The sequence below is a fragment of the Petaurus breviceps genome, unplaced genomic scaffold (assembly GCF_028583685.1).
Source record: "Petaurus breviceps papuanus isolate PSGF00001 unplaced genomic scaffold, PetGlider_PUasm1.0 47, whole genome shotgun sequence".
In the NCBI taxonomy this organism is placed as follows: domain Eukaryota; kingdom Metazoa; phylum Chordata; class Mammalia; order Diprotodontia; family Petauridae; genus Petaurus; species Petaurus breviceps.
This window is the reverse complement of record NW_027186349.1, coordinates 877,567-893,374: the sequence shown is the minus strand read 5'-3', so window position 1 is coordinate 893,374 and position 15,808 is coordinate 877,567. Positions and strand designations below refer to the sequence as shown.

The window sequence follows — 15,808 nt, the reverse complement described above, 5'->3', positions numbered from 1 at the left end:
GGATGACCTGGAGATCAAATCTGGGCTCCGATACTCAGCACCACACCCAGAAATGACCGGCCATGTAAACTTGAGCAAGTTACTTAACCCTGGTTGCTTAAAAAAAAGAAAAAGAAAGAAGATGAAGGGAGAAATCCCTACGGCAACTAGTGTGTTACAAAGAAGTTGTGTTGTTGTTACTATTGTTGTTTCAATTTTGAGAGATCTTTTAATAATATGATTCTGTGTCATCTCTGATGAAAACAGCAATAGCTAAAGGACACACTTCTTTTTCATGGAAGAACCAATGGGAGGCAATATTTTTGCTGTCCTAACATAATGGGGAAGAGAATATAAAAGAATCCAAACCTGTTACTTATATTCTTGTTTTTGTGTTAACTGTCAGAAATTTATGCGAGGAATTTAATTTTTATTTTCCTGTTTTTTTTTCTTTCCCTGTGCCCATTCTTTCTTTTCTCCATAATGTCCCATTAATGAGCTTTCTGTAGTATTAGAAATATGTATTTAAAACTTAAAAATGTTTTTTTCTTCTATTTCCAAAAGTAAATTATTTTATATTGTGTTTTGATTTAGCAAGTACAAAGTATAAATATAACCAACAAAGAAAAAAAAAGGTAAGAAACAAATCAGAAACATTTTTCAGTGTGTACTGGGTATTCAAATAATAGAAATATCTTCATAATAATAATAATTAAAATTAAGTTTAAATCAACAATATAAAAAGAAAAAAGGTGGGGAGAAAGAAAGAAATTCTTACCAAGTATCAAATGAAAAGATTATACAGGATAATTTTATTTTCTCTTGGCTTTTAAGGTTTCATTTTTTTTAAATAATACTTTCCAAATCACTTTTCCTACTATGTTTTTCACTATAACAACATTTAGCCTGTCTTATAAGTCAATTTTCTTTTTCCTTTGTTCTTCTCTTGCCTTTATCTATTGCTATTTAGCATATAAAACTAAATATTACCAAACTTAGGAAAGAAGGAAAGAGAAAGGAAAGAGGAAAGGAAGAAAGAGGAAGGAGGGAAATGTGATGTCAATTCTGTATTATGTTCAATATATATACTCAGAATTAAGCAGAGAAGGTAATAAAACCCTACATAGAATCAGAGATTTAGGGCTGGCAGGTACCTTATAGAACAATGAATCCAATTCCCTCATTTTACACATAAAAAAATGGAGTTTCAATTGTTTAAGCAACTTGCCTATGGTCACAAAGCTAGTAAGTGTCAGGGAAAGGAATTGAGCTCAAGTCTTCCTGATTTCAAATCCAGCACTGTGTCATATGCTCACTCTTTGCTTGTTTACTTTTAAATCTCTGTAGAAAAGCATAGGTAGAAATGAAAAAAAAATACAATTGTACATCATAAAGTTAACAAATTATTTCCCTCACACAAATCTAAAAAGGATTTAATAAAAAGGGCATTATTCCAATTTAAGGGGAATAAAAGTAAAATAATTTGGCATATATCTGTAAATTTGCAATGCTAGAATTGAAACTAGAGTCTCTTCACAAAGTCTAGCATATTTACTCCTTCATTCATCTGTGTATACATACATGCACACACACACACACACACACATACATATATCAATTTACATAACTATCATATATCTATACCTATTTCTATATTTATATAGATATAATTATTGATATAACTGTTTATAGAGCTATCTATATATAGATGCAGATATATAGATACATATCTTTATTGTTTATTTGTTCATTCATTCATTCATTATATATTCATTCAGTCATTCATTAATTTACCTTACCTTGTTTCATCACCCCTGTCATCTTGCTAAGTCCAGTTCAAATACCACTTTTTTCATGAAGTCTTCTCTGATCCCCCATGCCAAAAGTAATGTTTTGTTTGCTCTGTCACATTTCAGGTTTGTAACTACCTCTCCTATGGCACTTTTATACTCTACTTTGTTTTAAACTTACTTGTTTGTTTGATACTCCTTACTAGTCTATCAATGTCTTCAGGAGAGTGAAATCTACTTATTTTATTAGTTCCCCCCCCCATATCAATTAGCACTGGGTGCCATACACAATAGATGCTCAATAAACATTTGCATGAAAATTGCTCAACTTACAGAACCTTTTGCATCAATATGAGAAGTTTTAACAATGGTTTCTAATATGGGCTAAGAAACAGGAATGTCCAACTAGGGAGATAAGTATCATAGTATCACCCCAAGTAAGTTGGTCATAGAAATATAGGCTTAAAGGGTCATAGATTAGAAACAAATGAGGACATCTATTCCAAACCCCCAATTTTTCAGATAATGAATTAAGGCCCAGAGAAGAGAACCAACTTTTTTTAGAGGTTTATATGAATAGTTTTGACTCTAAAGAATATAAGCACACGTGTCTGAATGTACATGGGAAAAGAGAAAACAATCCCAATATCTCCTATTTTTGGATTATCCATAGTACTGTTCTCCCCCAACAGAATAGACAATTGACTAATAACGATATTTTTAAAAGTATCACTAATACTGCAATTTATTATAGTATATTAGAAAAAAATAAAATGAGATATTATATATGTGTCCCATCCATAGATTCACCTCACCTTGAATATAAATCATTTCATCTTTTTGCGCCTTTTCCTAATCCTGATTTCTTAAAAAAAAATCAACATTTTAGACTTAACCCAAATGAATGCTGTGAGATTTAACAAAATGGTGGTTTTAAAGAATCCAATGGTTCAAGGGGAAAAAAAAAAAACCAATACTGCATACAAGGAATACAGTTCAGTCTAAAATATTATAGCCTCTTTGTGAGTTTTTTTATTTTAAAATTTAAGTTAAGAACAGTTTGTTTATTTGCCATGTGTTATAAGAAAAAGCTACATCTACCTCTTCTTTCCATAATTCTAAGTTCTGAGATTCTATGTGCTTTTGCTTATTTTTGTGAAAATAGTATATTTTTTTTAAGCAATCGGAGTTAAGTAACTTGCTCAAGGTTACACGGCCAGTTATTTCTGGGTGTGGTGCTGAGTGTCTGAGCCCGGGATTCGATATCCAGGTCTTCTCAACACTGGAGCCAGTGCTCTTACTTGCTGTGCTACCTGGCCCCCCCGTGAAAATAGTATTTAGAGAAAGAGTAAAACCTTTGAAGATATCTCAGTGACATAATGCTTGATATATTTTCATAAGGAAGAAAATGTTCACTATAATATATATTTATTTTGTTAAATACTTGCCAATTACATATTAAAAAGATAACATTCATGATTTTTTTTAAATTTTGAGTTCCAAATTCTCCTCCTCTCTCTCTCCATTGTCCCCCATCTCTTGTGAAGGGAAGTAATGCGATGTTGATTATACATGTGAATTCATGCAAAACATTTCCATATGAGTGTTCCCTCTAAAAGAAGGATCAGATACAGTGATCCCCTGTGGCTCTCTCCACTCCCCACTGAAATGGAATCTTATTAATTGCTCATTTACTAGAGGTAGGGGGAGGGGATGCTTGTTAATCAACTTTAAAACTATTTTCTGCTCCATTCCCAAATGGCACATGTCAGTGCTAATTGAGAGAAGCCTTGGAAAAAAAAAAACAACACCATGGCACCCTTTATCCCTGCACAAAGATTACATGCACAGTGAGTTGTAATCCTTGGCTTTGCGATATTGCTTTACGAGGTTAAGAAGATGAATGTTCATTGCTTTTAATCCTTACCGTGATTTACGAGACTCTGGGTATCCTTTCCCCAGAGCATCTACAACTGTGTGGTTGTTCTGCCTGCTGCTTAAATTACACCGACATCTGCAAAGTAAATTATGGATTGTTGTCCCATAACCCACAAGCAAGCAGCCTCCTCATCTTTCCTGCAGTATTTCTTTGATTAGAACAAAGGGATTGTACAGTTTTACTTGTTTATTTGTGGTTGCTATTTTAACTTAGCCAGGATAATATTATGATGAGCTGGACTAGTAACTGTCTTGTTAATATCAAAATAAGGTGACCCATAAAGATGGGGGGAGGGGAGAGAATTGATTATTTTATCCATTTAAAGATCACTGTTTAATAAATCACAGGGAAAGTGACTTTTAAAATTAAGTGAGAAAGTGTTTTGAGAAAAAGAACACATTTTGATGTTCCTTAACCCCACCCCCACCCCCAAAGTAGTTAAATTCAATTCTTTCTGTTAGTATAATAAGTAAATTCAAATAGGGAAGCTTGGTTGCACAGTGGTTAGTGTGTAAGGCTCATATTCCTGAGTTCAAATCTGTCAAATCTGGCTTCAGACATTAACTGTGTAACCCTGGGGAAATCCTTTAACCCTGTCTGCCTCAGTTTCTTCATCTGTAAAATGAGCTGGAAAAGGAAATAGCAAACCACTCCAGTATCTTTGCCAAGAAAACCTCAAATGGGGTCAGGAAGAGCTCGACATGACTTGAAACAACTGAACAACTAAATACAATATATATCAAAGAAATGAAAGGAGGTCAAGAAAAGGAAAATATGTTTGTAATAAAGTTTCTTCTTTGATGTATCTCTTTCTTAAATCAATGGTAGTCATCTATCACTGGTTAACCGGACATGTTCAAATGTCCACAAAAGGGGAGTCCTAGTTAGAAATCAGCTATATCTCAACTTGTAAGTAGAAATCAGACATAGCATAAGTAGAATTTCAATTAATTCTTCATTGTTTTTTATCCCCATTTGCTTATGATCCTGTGTGGGGTGGTGAGTCATGATTTCTAATGATGAGACCATTGTTAAGAGCTATCACAAATGCCTCAACGTTACATTTACCAAAATTAGATACATTACATTACTTTCTTAAGATACGTTCATTTTAAGACAAATTTTAACCCCATGAGGGGGGAAATGTACTGAAAACTTTTCAATATAAGTTCTGGTAAAGTCTTACAAAGGGAAGTGGTTCGTTTGTGTGCGTTTTAACATATGATGCTCTACATTTTTTTAATACCACTGTCAGCTTGGCAGGATGATGCGAACCCCAAAACCAGAAATGTTCAAATCATGCCCTCACTAGTCTATAGGACATTTTGGTCCTTATAGGTTTCTATCAGTTCCAGTTTCACCTCATTATTGCTGAGTGGCAGTGTTTCCTGGGAGTCGGGACCTGACATTTATACAGAGGCTTTAATGTTTTAAAAAATGGTTAAATAAATTAACCAAAAATGGTTAAATAAAAAGAAGTAAAAAAGGAAATATTGGATCTACAGTTTGCCTCCATGGCAGCTGAAGGAACAGTTCTGAAACCTTTCCCCCTTTGCCTTTATTATGAAGGGGTGGTTTGTAGATAGACCATTCTCAAAGTCTAATACATATTATGGAATATTAGTGGAGAAATATGCCTTGGCCAACCATTAAATTCAATGGACTTTGCTAGATCTTTTATGAGATTCAGTTTAGTTTTGCTTATAGATGTTTTAGCTGAAAGTCAAAATGGCTAGGCAGAAAAAGAAAGAGACAGCAACGATATGACTGTTTAACAATGAAGTACTATCCATATGTAATGTATAAAATCAGTCTCACTGCTTTATGCTCACATCACGTGTCCAAGAAATATCAACTTAAGCACATGGTGTGAGAAGCATACTTAAATTTTACATATGATGTGAGTTTCTTACCTCATGACGGTTATACGGAAGGATCACAGAGACATAAGTCATTGTAACATAGATTTAGAGAAGGAATCTAGAGGTCATGGTGTCAAATCCCCTAATTTTACAAATGAGGAAATGAAGGAACAAAGAATTTAAATGACTTTCCCAGAATCACAGAGCTAGGTAGTGTCTGAAGTGATATTTGAACTGAAAACTTCCTTACTCCAAGGCCAACACAATTACACTAAGCTTTCTCAGGAGATATGCCACAAATATAGGTAATGACATATATTGACTTGGCATAGTGGATAGAGAGGTGGACTTAACCAGAAAACCTGGCCTCTTCACTGTTCTCAGCTTCTTCAGTACTTCAAAGCATTTAGAGAACTTCACTCTACTGCTGGCTCATTTTGGAGCCTCTGTCAACTCCTGGACTCTCCTCATGTTGGAGCAGCCTATTGAGTATGGAATATCATTCTGTAAGCCCCTCTTCCCTTTTCCTCCACTTAAGAAGTACCCATATTGCTGAAATCACAGTTCCAATGAACTTTGATCATACTTTCTCTGCTCTTTGATTATAGGCTTATTAATAACAATTAACAATTATATAGTGCTTACCATCTACTTTATAGTCATCATCATTTCCAAGTTAAAAAGGTTTTTTTAACATGAATAAATCCCTATTCTATGGAGTATTAAGACTTTTTTTTAACTTGCTACCTGTCTCTTAATTAAGGCATCTGTGGAAAGAGTACTGGGCCTAGATTCAGGAAGACACAAGTTCAAATCCAGTCTCTGATGCTTACTAGTTGCACAAGTCTGAACAAGTCATTTATTTTCTGTCTCCCTTAATTTCCTCAGTTGTAAAATGGAGATGATTATAGTGAGGACCAAAGGAGATAATACTTGTAAAGCTCCTGGCACATAGTAGGTCCTTAATTAGTATTTGTTTCCTTTCTTTTCCTGTAATCCGACAAGCCTTGTTCTTTATATTATCTGAGTTCTAGTTTTCTTGACATTTAACAGTTAACAGACTTCTTGGATCTAAAGTTGACAGGTTTAGTTTCAACAACTAATTTCCATATATGTAGAAACTATGGCTTGGGGTAGGTACTCCCAAGTTCAGTCTATACTGAGCTTCAGGTGTAAAAGAATTTACAGGCTCATTCCTTACTTGAGTCTGTACTGTCACAAACCTGGGATGATTCAATGTCTTGGTCTTCTGGATGCTAGGTGATAAAATGCCTTTCTATTTCAGATCTCCCTTTTGAGGCTTAAGGATATCTTCTAACTGGAACATGACTGCTCACCCCATTTTAAATGCAGCCTCTATATGACTACTAGAAGTTTTTTTTCTCCATGACTATTTTTCTATTTCTGAGTCTCCTGGCTTTAGCAAATTCCCTAGCTGAAGTACAGTAGCTACCCCTCAATGATAAATTTGTCTCTTTTATATGCTGCCCTAAACTGACATTGGGACCTTAGGTCCTAATGGGCAGTGAGAGCCATGTAGTTAGGCCTCAATTATCTACTTCTCTGAACCTGTCTTCTTTACGTTACTCCTAGCTTTGGGTCATCCTTAAGGCTGCCTCCCTGGCCCACTTCTTAACTGGTGTTCCATGGTAGCCCAGGGTTATTTCCTCTCTCATTTCTGGAATTTAGACAGCAGATGCACCCTAGAGATGATGTATACTAGAACTCTTACCTTGGCACTACATCCTTCTTCTCCAGCCTTAGAGAGATAAGGTATAATTTCAAGTTTTAAAGTAATTAAAAATAAGTTTAGGACTTCCCACATACCCAACTGATAAGCAATACGACAGGGTACAGAGAGGGCTAGACTTGGAATCACAAAGACCTAGATTCAAACTTCACCTCTGCTATTTACTATGTGATCAGAAATAAGTTTCATTTTATCTCTCTATCTCAGGTAACTGTAAAACAAAATAAATTTTAATGGGTGGTTCTCTGCAAAGGATGAATGTTGTTCCTATACACTTGGAATCACAGAGTGGTGACTCAGTCAGGATTATTTGCCAAGGACTTTAAAAAAAAAATATATATATATATATAATACTACTTTAAAAAGTAAAACTTTTTTCTGTTTTTATACATTATCTTCATAGTTTTGCAGAAAAAAATTTCTTCAAAAAAATGTTACCCCAATCACATTCAACTTTGGATTCTCTTAGGTGACTATTTCTTTTCATACAGTTTCTCTGAGTAAATAAGCATCCAACTCCTCCTACAAAATGCATGTGATATTGAAGTGTCAATTTGAATGATTGCTGTGTCATTGGAGTAGGACCTCCCCCTTCCACTGTAGGAAATATAGGACCTCGATAATGTACTGTCAAGCCTAAGATAAAATACAAACACACACACATACTATAGAATAGTTAGAAAATTTTGCCATGCATTTAATTCACAGAAAATATTTCTAATATTATAGATATTATCAAGGTAGCTTAATTATAATATAAAGATAAAAATAAACAAAAAAGTCCACACTAATAATCCATTTAATGGTACAGTGGCATATATGGATGCAAATTTATAGAGAGATATTTTCTATGAATTTTGGGATAAATATAAACACGCATATATTCAACATATAAGCATACTTATGATATATGTATATGTGTTTTATATTATAATGTATAGGATATATAAATGCATGTGTGGTATATATGGAAGATAGATATGTGAATATACATACAGATAGATATATGTGTGTAGTATATATATTCTCTCTCTACATATATGGTACTCCAAAAATATTAGTAGAGTTTAAAACTTTAATAATTTCTGAAGTATAAATGCTACAACCTTATAAAAACAAAATTTTTAATTTAAATTTGTTGTTGTTGTTGTTGAGTCATTTTCAGTTGTGTCTAACTCTTTATGATCCTATTTGCTGTTTTCTCGGCAAGGTACTACAGCGGTTTGTCATTTCCTTCTCTAGTTCATTTTACGGATGAGAAAATGGAGGTAAACATAGTTTTGACTTGCCTAGGGTCACCAAGTTAGTAAGTGTCTAAAACCAGATTTGAACTCAGGAAGATGAGTCTTCAAGCCTAGAACTCCATCCACTGTGTCACCCAGCAGCCGCAAAAGGTTAATTATTTATACTTTTAAAATATTGATGTGCTTCTTATTAAAATTCAATGAAACTATCATCTTGTGCTAAACATCTCTTGTCAGTTTTTGAACTTTGTAAAAAGCATTATCATATGCTACTCAATGATTCAAAGGATTGCATTTATAATTCTAACCTTAAGGTCATCCAGAGAGTGAGGTCTTGATGCATATACAGCAGTTTAGATATGACCTCCCAAGACAAAGTCTAATACAGATAGATTAGGTGACTGAGGTGGCCAAGTAAGATCTACTGATCTACCATTCTAACAAAGTTTCATTGAGGAACTGACATTCACACACTGCATAAGAAGATGCCTTATAAAGGTTGAAATTAAAATCATATTATTAAAAATTTACAAAATTTTAATAAAGGAAAAGAAATGTAAATAAACTCTCAAATGATTTTTTTAAGTTGTAGCACTTAAATTTCTAAAGTTATTAAAGCTTTAAAACTCACTAAGACTTTTGGGGTATCTTGTATATACATACACAGATATATAATTTTAGTCTCTGCATGCATATGTGTATCTATATGCATACATATATAGGGATTGATATAGGACATATCCTTTCACAAGTAACTCCTGGGTGAAGAAACTTCTATTAATCCAGGTATCAGTGACAGGGAGGTTGAGGAAAGGAAAATACTCATATAAGATCTCAATTTTTGGGGTGGCCAGGTGGCACAGTGAGTAAGAGCACTGGCCCCAGTGTTGGGAGACCTGGGATCTGTTCTGGCCTCCGATACTCAGCACCCACACAAAAATAATAACTGGCTGTGTAACCTTGAGCAAGTTACTTAACCCCGACTGCTTTAAAAAAAAAAAAAGAATGATTTCCAGATCTCAACTTTTTTTTAACCCTCTACCATTCTAATAAACAATTCAAGCAGCTATAAAGATTCAAGAGGAGAAAGAACCATTGCCAGTATTTGTCAGAGGATAAACACCAATTCAGGGCAAGGTAAGATAGCAAACATTTGAAAGTGAAGAGACTTAGTATCTGAAGGATACATCCAAAAGGATGAACTTGTAGAGAATTTGATTGTATAATTAGATTTGGTTCTTGGCAAATATGAAGTTTAAGGACAAATTTGGAAGAATTTAAGAACAAAACAAAAGCCATTTTTGGAGCAAATTATTCTCAGGAAAAAAAAAAAAACGTTTGGGGTTTGGGAAGCTGGCTTAAGTTTGTCATCCAGTAACTAGGACCTCCCATTTAGATGCTGGACAAAAATCACCACAAGGGACTATTTTGTTATACCACATTTGTATAATTATATATTTTCCTTTTACACATTCTGTTGTCCCTTAATTTCCTTCCCCTTCCAAGGCTTATTATTCTTAATAGTGAATCTTAATTGATCACTGGAGATAGAATTGTGGATATCAAACTTGTTTTGATAATAATCCAAGAATAGTTTCCATAATTACTATTCAGAAAGTGTCAGGATGCTGCCTTTAACAGCTGCTTTTATCAGATGTGAACTTTAAGTATGTATAGGATATCATCAGTGAATTCTATTCTCTGGCATTAGATTCTTGCCTCGAATAAAGGAAAAATGGCTTACAATTGATTGCATAAGAAACAATTGAAGCAGATAGTGGCATATTAATATTAATAAAGACAAGGGAGCTAGTGTCATTATCTTTTTCCCCCTGTAAGGGCTTCTTCAGAGGTTTGCCTTTGAAACAGAAATATTCCATTTGACAAAAGTAATACCCAGTAATTATGGGATGGGGGGGGGAACAGGGTGAGGAAGGCACTCAAAAGAAGAAAATGAATTTCTCTACTTTAAGAGGCTCATGGCCAGATTTAAAAAGAGACTTCGATTTCTACAATCTACATGTAAATTGAAATAGCTTGGGAAGAATATAGTGTAGGCAATGGTAAATGTAAAGTTTTCACAAAAATGAACATTGTGATTGCTAAAATTTTTATTTGTGCTATGTTGCTCTTTTGGAAACTGCTTCCCTCAAGTTTCACCTTATCCTCTAAATAAAATTTAAAAATCGATTATCTTATTTTAATAACTACAATATACATTTTACAAAACAGAGAAACAGTCAAATTACTGAAATATAGACCAAAAATATTTAAATCAGACATACCTCCAAGAAGGATGTCATTATCTGAGACTTCAGAGGAGAAGAGTAATCCAACCTGACCGCATCACCAAGTGCTACTAAGTTGTTGATATCTTGAGCTGGAAAACCAAATGGACACAATTCATTGTTTATTACTGTTTTCATTATGATTTTAATGTCCTAAGGATCTTAGTTTTACAGTAATGCATCCTGTATTCATTGCTAACACCAAAGAACTTATTTTGTTTGAAAATGTACCTTTACTAGTAAAGGTTTCAGAATGGTTTCCTAAAGTTCACGGGTTACAGCTAAGCAATAGTGATTGTATATTAGTAGCTTCATTATATGCAGGGTATAAAGCAGCTTGGGATTTCTTTTTATGACCTTCAGATGTCTATTGTATTATATAAAAATATCAATTATTTGTATGCAAAATCACAGCAGCCTATGTATTTCATCAAATAGCATACATTTAAATGCCTAAAACAATAACTTTCTTAGGAGTAGGATATGGTGAAGTGGCTTAAGTGCTATGTTTAGAGGGAGGAAAAATGGGGTTCAAATCCAGGCCCTGACACTTAATACCTGTAGACATTAGACAAGTCATTTAAACTATTCTATGCCCAACAAAAGTCTCTGGGACCTAATAGATTTATTCAGAGACAGTTTTGATAAGATTTGGTGGATAGAAATTCCATGCTGATGAAACCTCAGGTCCTTCATATAGTCCCATATGGCAAATAACATGGTAAAATATTACTTTTCTAATTTGTACTTCTCAATTTTCATTAATGATTTTAGTCAATGTGTTTTGTTGCTGTGTTCACCTTCAAATACATGTTCAATTTAATGTAGGACAGAATAATAATGAATCTTGAACGATACTTGTTTGTCACAGTTGGAGATTTAGTATAGAACAGTGACAAACAAAGTGGTATCTTAGAAAAAGCCCTGATCTAAGTCAAGAAAAAGCATGGGTCCAATGCCTATGTTTGCTAATGAGTGTTTTTTTTCAAAAATCATCAAATACCTCTGAGATAGAATTTCTACATTTTTAACATGAAAAGATTGGATTACATCAATCAGTTAGTCAGTCAGTATATAGTTAGTACCTATTCATGGTAGAAAGTGCGGAGATTTAAACACAATGAATAATGCAATCCTTAGATTTTGAAATAAAAAGAAACTTAGAGACATCCAAGTGTTTCAATTTTATAGTTCTAGAAACTAGTGACCTAAGAGGTTATTCTAAGATGATCCCTAACCTTCAACCTCAAAATTTATATGATTCAAATTTTTTTATAAGAAATGAACTCTATCTTCATTATTAAAAGTTTAATGCAATCATAGTGCCTGCATTTGGTTATGACAGGCATGGTAACGAATGCTGTTTTAAGAATTTTGATTGTGATAGATTAGAAAAGCTGTTTGACATTTATAGCACCTGCATGCCCAATATAAAAATCATTAATTAATCCTCAGTTTTTTACTTTCAGGAGTAGTAAAAGTTTATTTCTCTGTTAAAAATTTTATGAATTCCTATTTATGAAAAACTATTAAACAGTCCCAGGTAAATTAATCACCAACTTTGGAATTTTTTATCTCTTTAAAAAATGAAAACTTGTGGATAAAGTGTGCTGTTTTATTAAAATTGGGCCAAATGAATCTATTTTGTTAATATTCTGATTTCATGCACTTTCTACATTAATAGAAATGCATATTTAATTTGATTCACATAACTGCTAGTTCTAGATTGTCTTGAAATTTTTTTTTGACTTCCAAATAGGAAGGTTTCTAATATTGAAAAAGAAAAAAAAATAGAGTAGAAACTAAAAAGAAAGTTAGGTAAAGTAAAGCCAAATTGAAAAATAGAAGGTGAGTAGAGAACAGAAAACAAGTATACATAATATTCATACAATGCTTGCCTTGATGGGGTATTTATGAAAAGTAGCCCCTCTTCCCTAGAGTACTGCATATTTTGCCATTGTTAAAAGGAAAGGTTACTTTTCAGAAATTTCTATTTTGGTGTACTGAATTTAAATATATGTTGATGACATAAATCCCTTAGAACTTCACTAGAATACAATTAACCATGGACTAGAATAGAATGGAAGGAGGCTCTCAGTAACACTCAATCCAAGGATTTGTAGTTACTGGTAAACCAAAAAAACAGTTCATAATGAAGCAAGCTCACCTTTTGAGCCACACCAGCAGCTTTAGTCATGAATAAAATTTTATAAAGAATCTAATCTATGGTTCTAAGTTGGAAAATTTTTGAAAAACTATTCCTGTGTCCTGCTTCCTACAACAACATTGTTTTGCTTCCCTGAATGAATAAAAGAATGGCTGAGTTAAAAAAAGTATTTATTAAGCACTTATGTGCAAAGCACTGTGTAAGTATTATGGCTATAAGGGGAAAAGAAAGAGCAAGACAGTCTCTGCTCTCAAGGAGCTCACATTTTAAGAGTAATAAACAACACATGAGGGAGTGGGGTGCAGTTGAAAGTCAGTGTCATTTCTATGGATAAAAACTCTTCAAGTTCTTTAACCACTTTACAATGCCAAAGAATTTTGTGGTAAGAATGCTTTACCATTGTCAGGAGTTCTTTCTCCTGTGTGACCTAAGAGTTATATCACTTGCAAAGACATCTGTCAGGATGCAACTCTATAAGCATTGTTTTCCATGAACTGTGGCTGAGATGGACAAGGCCAGAGTCTCCTAGGGGAGAACAAAGGCTTTGGGGGGGACAGGTAGAGAAGGAATGCCATTACTATCACTTTGTGGCTGCTCTGCCTATTGATGGTAGTTGGTCAGTGGCTGACTTTGGTGTAGTAGAAAAGGTAGGGAAGTCAATTCTCTACAGGAGTTAATCCCCTCAATGATGGCTGTAAGAACCAGGCTAGAAGGGGGGTTGGTAGTTTGTGGTGGGAGAACATGATCATTCCCAGGGCTCTTGGGCTCAAGATAATGAGATGTTTTCCTCAGACTCTGAGGGAAGGTGGTGGTTAAGTTATGAATATTGTATTAGAAGATGCTGGGGCAGTGAGAAAATACAGTAAATAAAGTGCTGTCTGAGCCTAGAATCAGGAAGACCTCAGTTCAAATCTGGCCTTACATGCTTACTAGTTGTGTGACTCTGAGAAAGTCACTTAACCCAATTTACCTCAGTTTCCCCATTTGTAAAATGAATTGGAGAATAAAATAGAAAACCACTCCAGTATCTTGGCCAAGAAAACTCCAAATGGTGTCTTGAAGCGCCTGACATGACTGAACAATAAGAGAAAATGCAAGCTTTAGGTGGGGTTTAGACTAGAGCACATACTGCCTTCTGTCTATTGCTCAGGATACCTTGTTGCTACAGGTGGCTTTCCTGCTTCCCATCAGTGGCCATTTATATCTTGTTCTATGTCTTTATCTTTGTATCTACATTCTTAGATGTAGATATATACATTTTTAGATGTGGATATATACATTTACAAGTTTGTATGTGTGTATATGTGTATATATTAATGCATGTTATATGTTTGTATATACACACACATGCACATACCATCTGACTCTACAATTCTTCTGAGCTGAAAGAAATGAGAGAAATGATTATTAACAAATGATTTGAAGGGATCCAGAGTTCCCCTCCTTTTTTTAAAGTTCTGAAAAACACTGCTGATAATAAGACTGAGATATTATAATTAATTATTAATATTATTAATTGTTAACTAATCAGGCTTGATTCCCAACCTGGGGACCACCTACTATTAGAAGGTATATAAACTGTGAACCTGCCACTATGACTGTCTTTGGTCTAAGAGAAAGATGCCAAATGATCACCCTTTTATTAAATTAACATTATTAAAATAATTAGAATACCCAGAAATTATGTCTCTTGAACCTTTTGAATACCACAAAATGATTTTCCCCATTTTTACTAAATTAACTTGAGTCTCCGGTTTTTAGAGAGGATTATTTTGATCTGATAGGTTTGTATTAGATTCTCTCAGTTCATTTTAGAGTTGATATTTCTGGAGCAATACCTTTCAGGAAAAAAAGCCTAGCTTATCAATACCTGGCTATAATCAGACAAAAACAGTAAGGCTGTTATATTAATACAGTAATAAAAAGTCTTTCTAATTAATGTCAGTGGGTATTATTGATTGGAGTATGATAAACTGTATCAATAAATCATAATTGGAAATAAAAACAGAAATCAAAAAGTTGAGTATTAATAATTACATTTTATCTATTTACTATTCTATTACTCTATATTAAAATAAACTTTATAATTATTGGTATAGCTAAACAAATTTACTGAAAACATTGCTTTATTTTATATATTTGAGGAAAAATGATATTTGATTGAATATCTAGTATCAGTAATCTCCCTCTATCTTTTTTATGTCTTGTTTTTTTTCTTCCATTCTTATGACCCTTTTCTTCTTTTTTTCTTCTTTCCCCTTCTTTTTTTTATGTATTTCAGTTCCTTTATAGAGATGAATGCATATATATGTACATAACCAAGAGGTGAGCATACAAGAGTAGTATACATGCTGGTAAACAAATGAACACTGTGTGTATATGCATGTGTGTGTGCGTGTACACCATGTTTTGTTCATGAAAAAAATCATAGCTGCCCTATGTCCATATTCAGAAAAAGGATTATTTGTAGATTGGGGGGGGAGGTTTTCCAGATATAAGAAAAATGCTGAATGATGACTTTTTAAACACAATGAAAGGTAATTATGGTATCATGGTTTTACAATTGAAATCAATTTGCCTCAATGAAATTTTAAACTCACTATTAAATGCATGATTTTTCTTTCAAAATTACTTTTGATTTATATTTTAGATAATTCAGAGCATTTTGAAATACTCAATGAAGCCAGGCAGTCTGAGGTATTAAAATAATAATTGTTAACATTTATACATAGCTCTTTTAGGTTTGCAAAGTGCTTTAAAAATATTATCTCATTTAATCTTCACAACAA

General features: G+C 33.5%; 1 protein-coding gene across 1 annotated transcript in view; it reads right to left on the bottom strand.

Moving 5' to 3' along the window:
* Positions 1 to 15,808, bottom strand: part of CDH12 (cadherin 12) — a 1,453,320-nt gene that overhangs the window by 999,912 nt on the left and 437,600 nt on the right. The window contains exon 2 of the mRNA XM_069101402.1: positions 10,850 to 10,944. The gene's annotated coding sequence lies outside the window, so the exon portion shown is untranslated. The remainder of the gene's footprint in view (positions 1 to 10,849; positions 10,945 to 15,808) is intronic.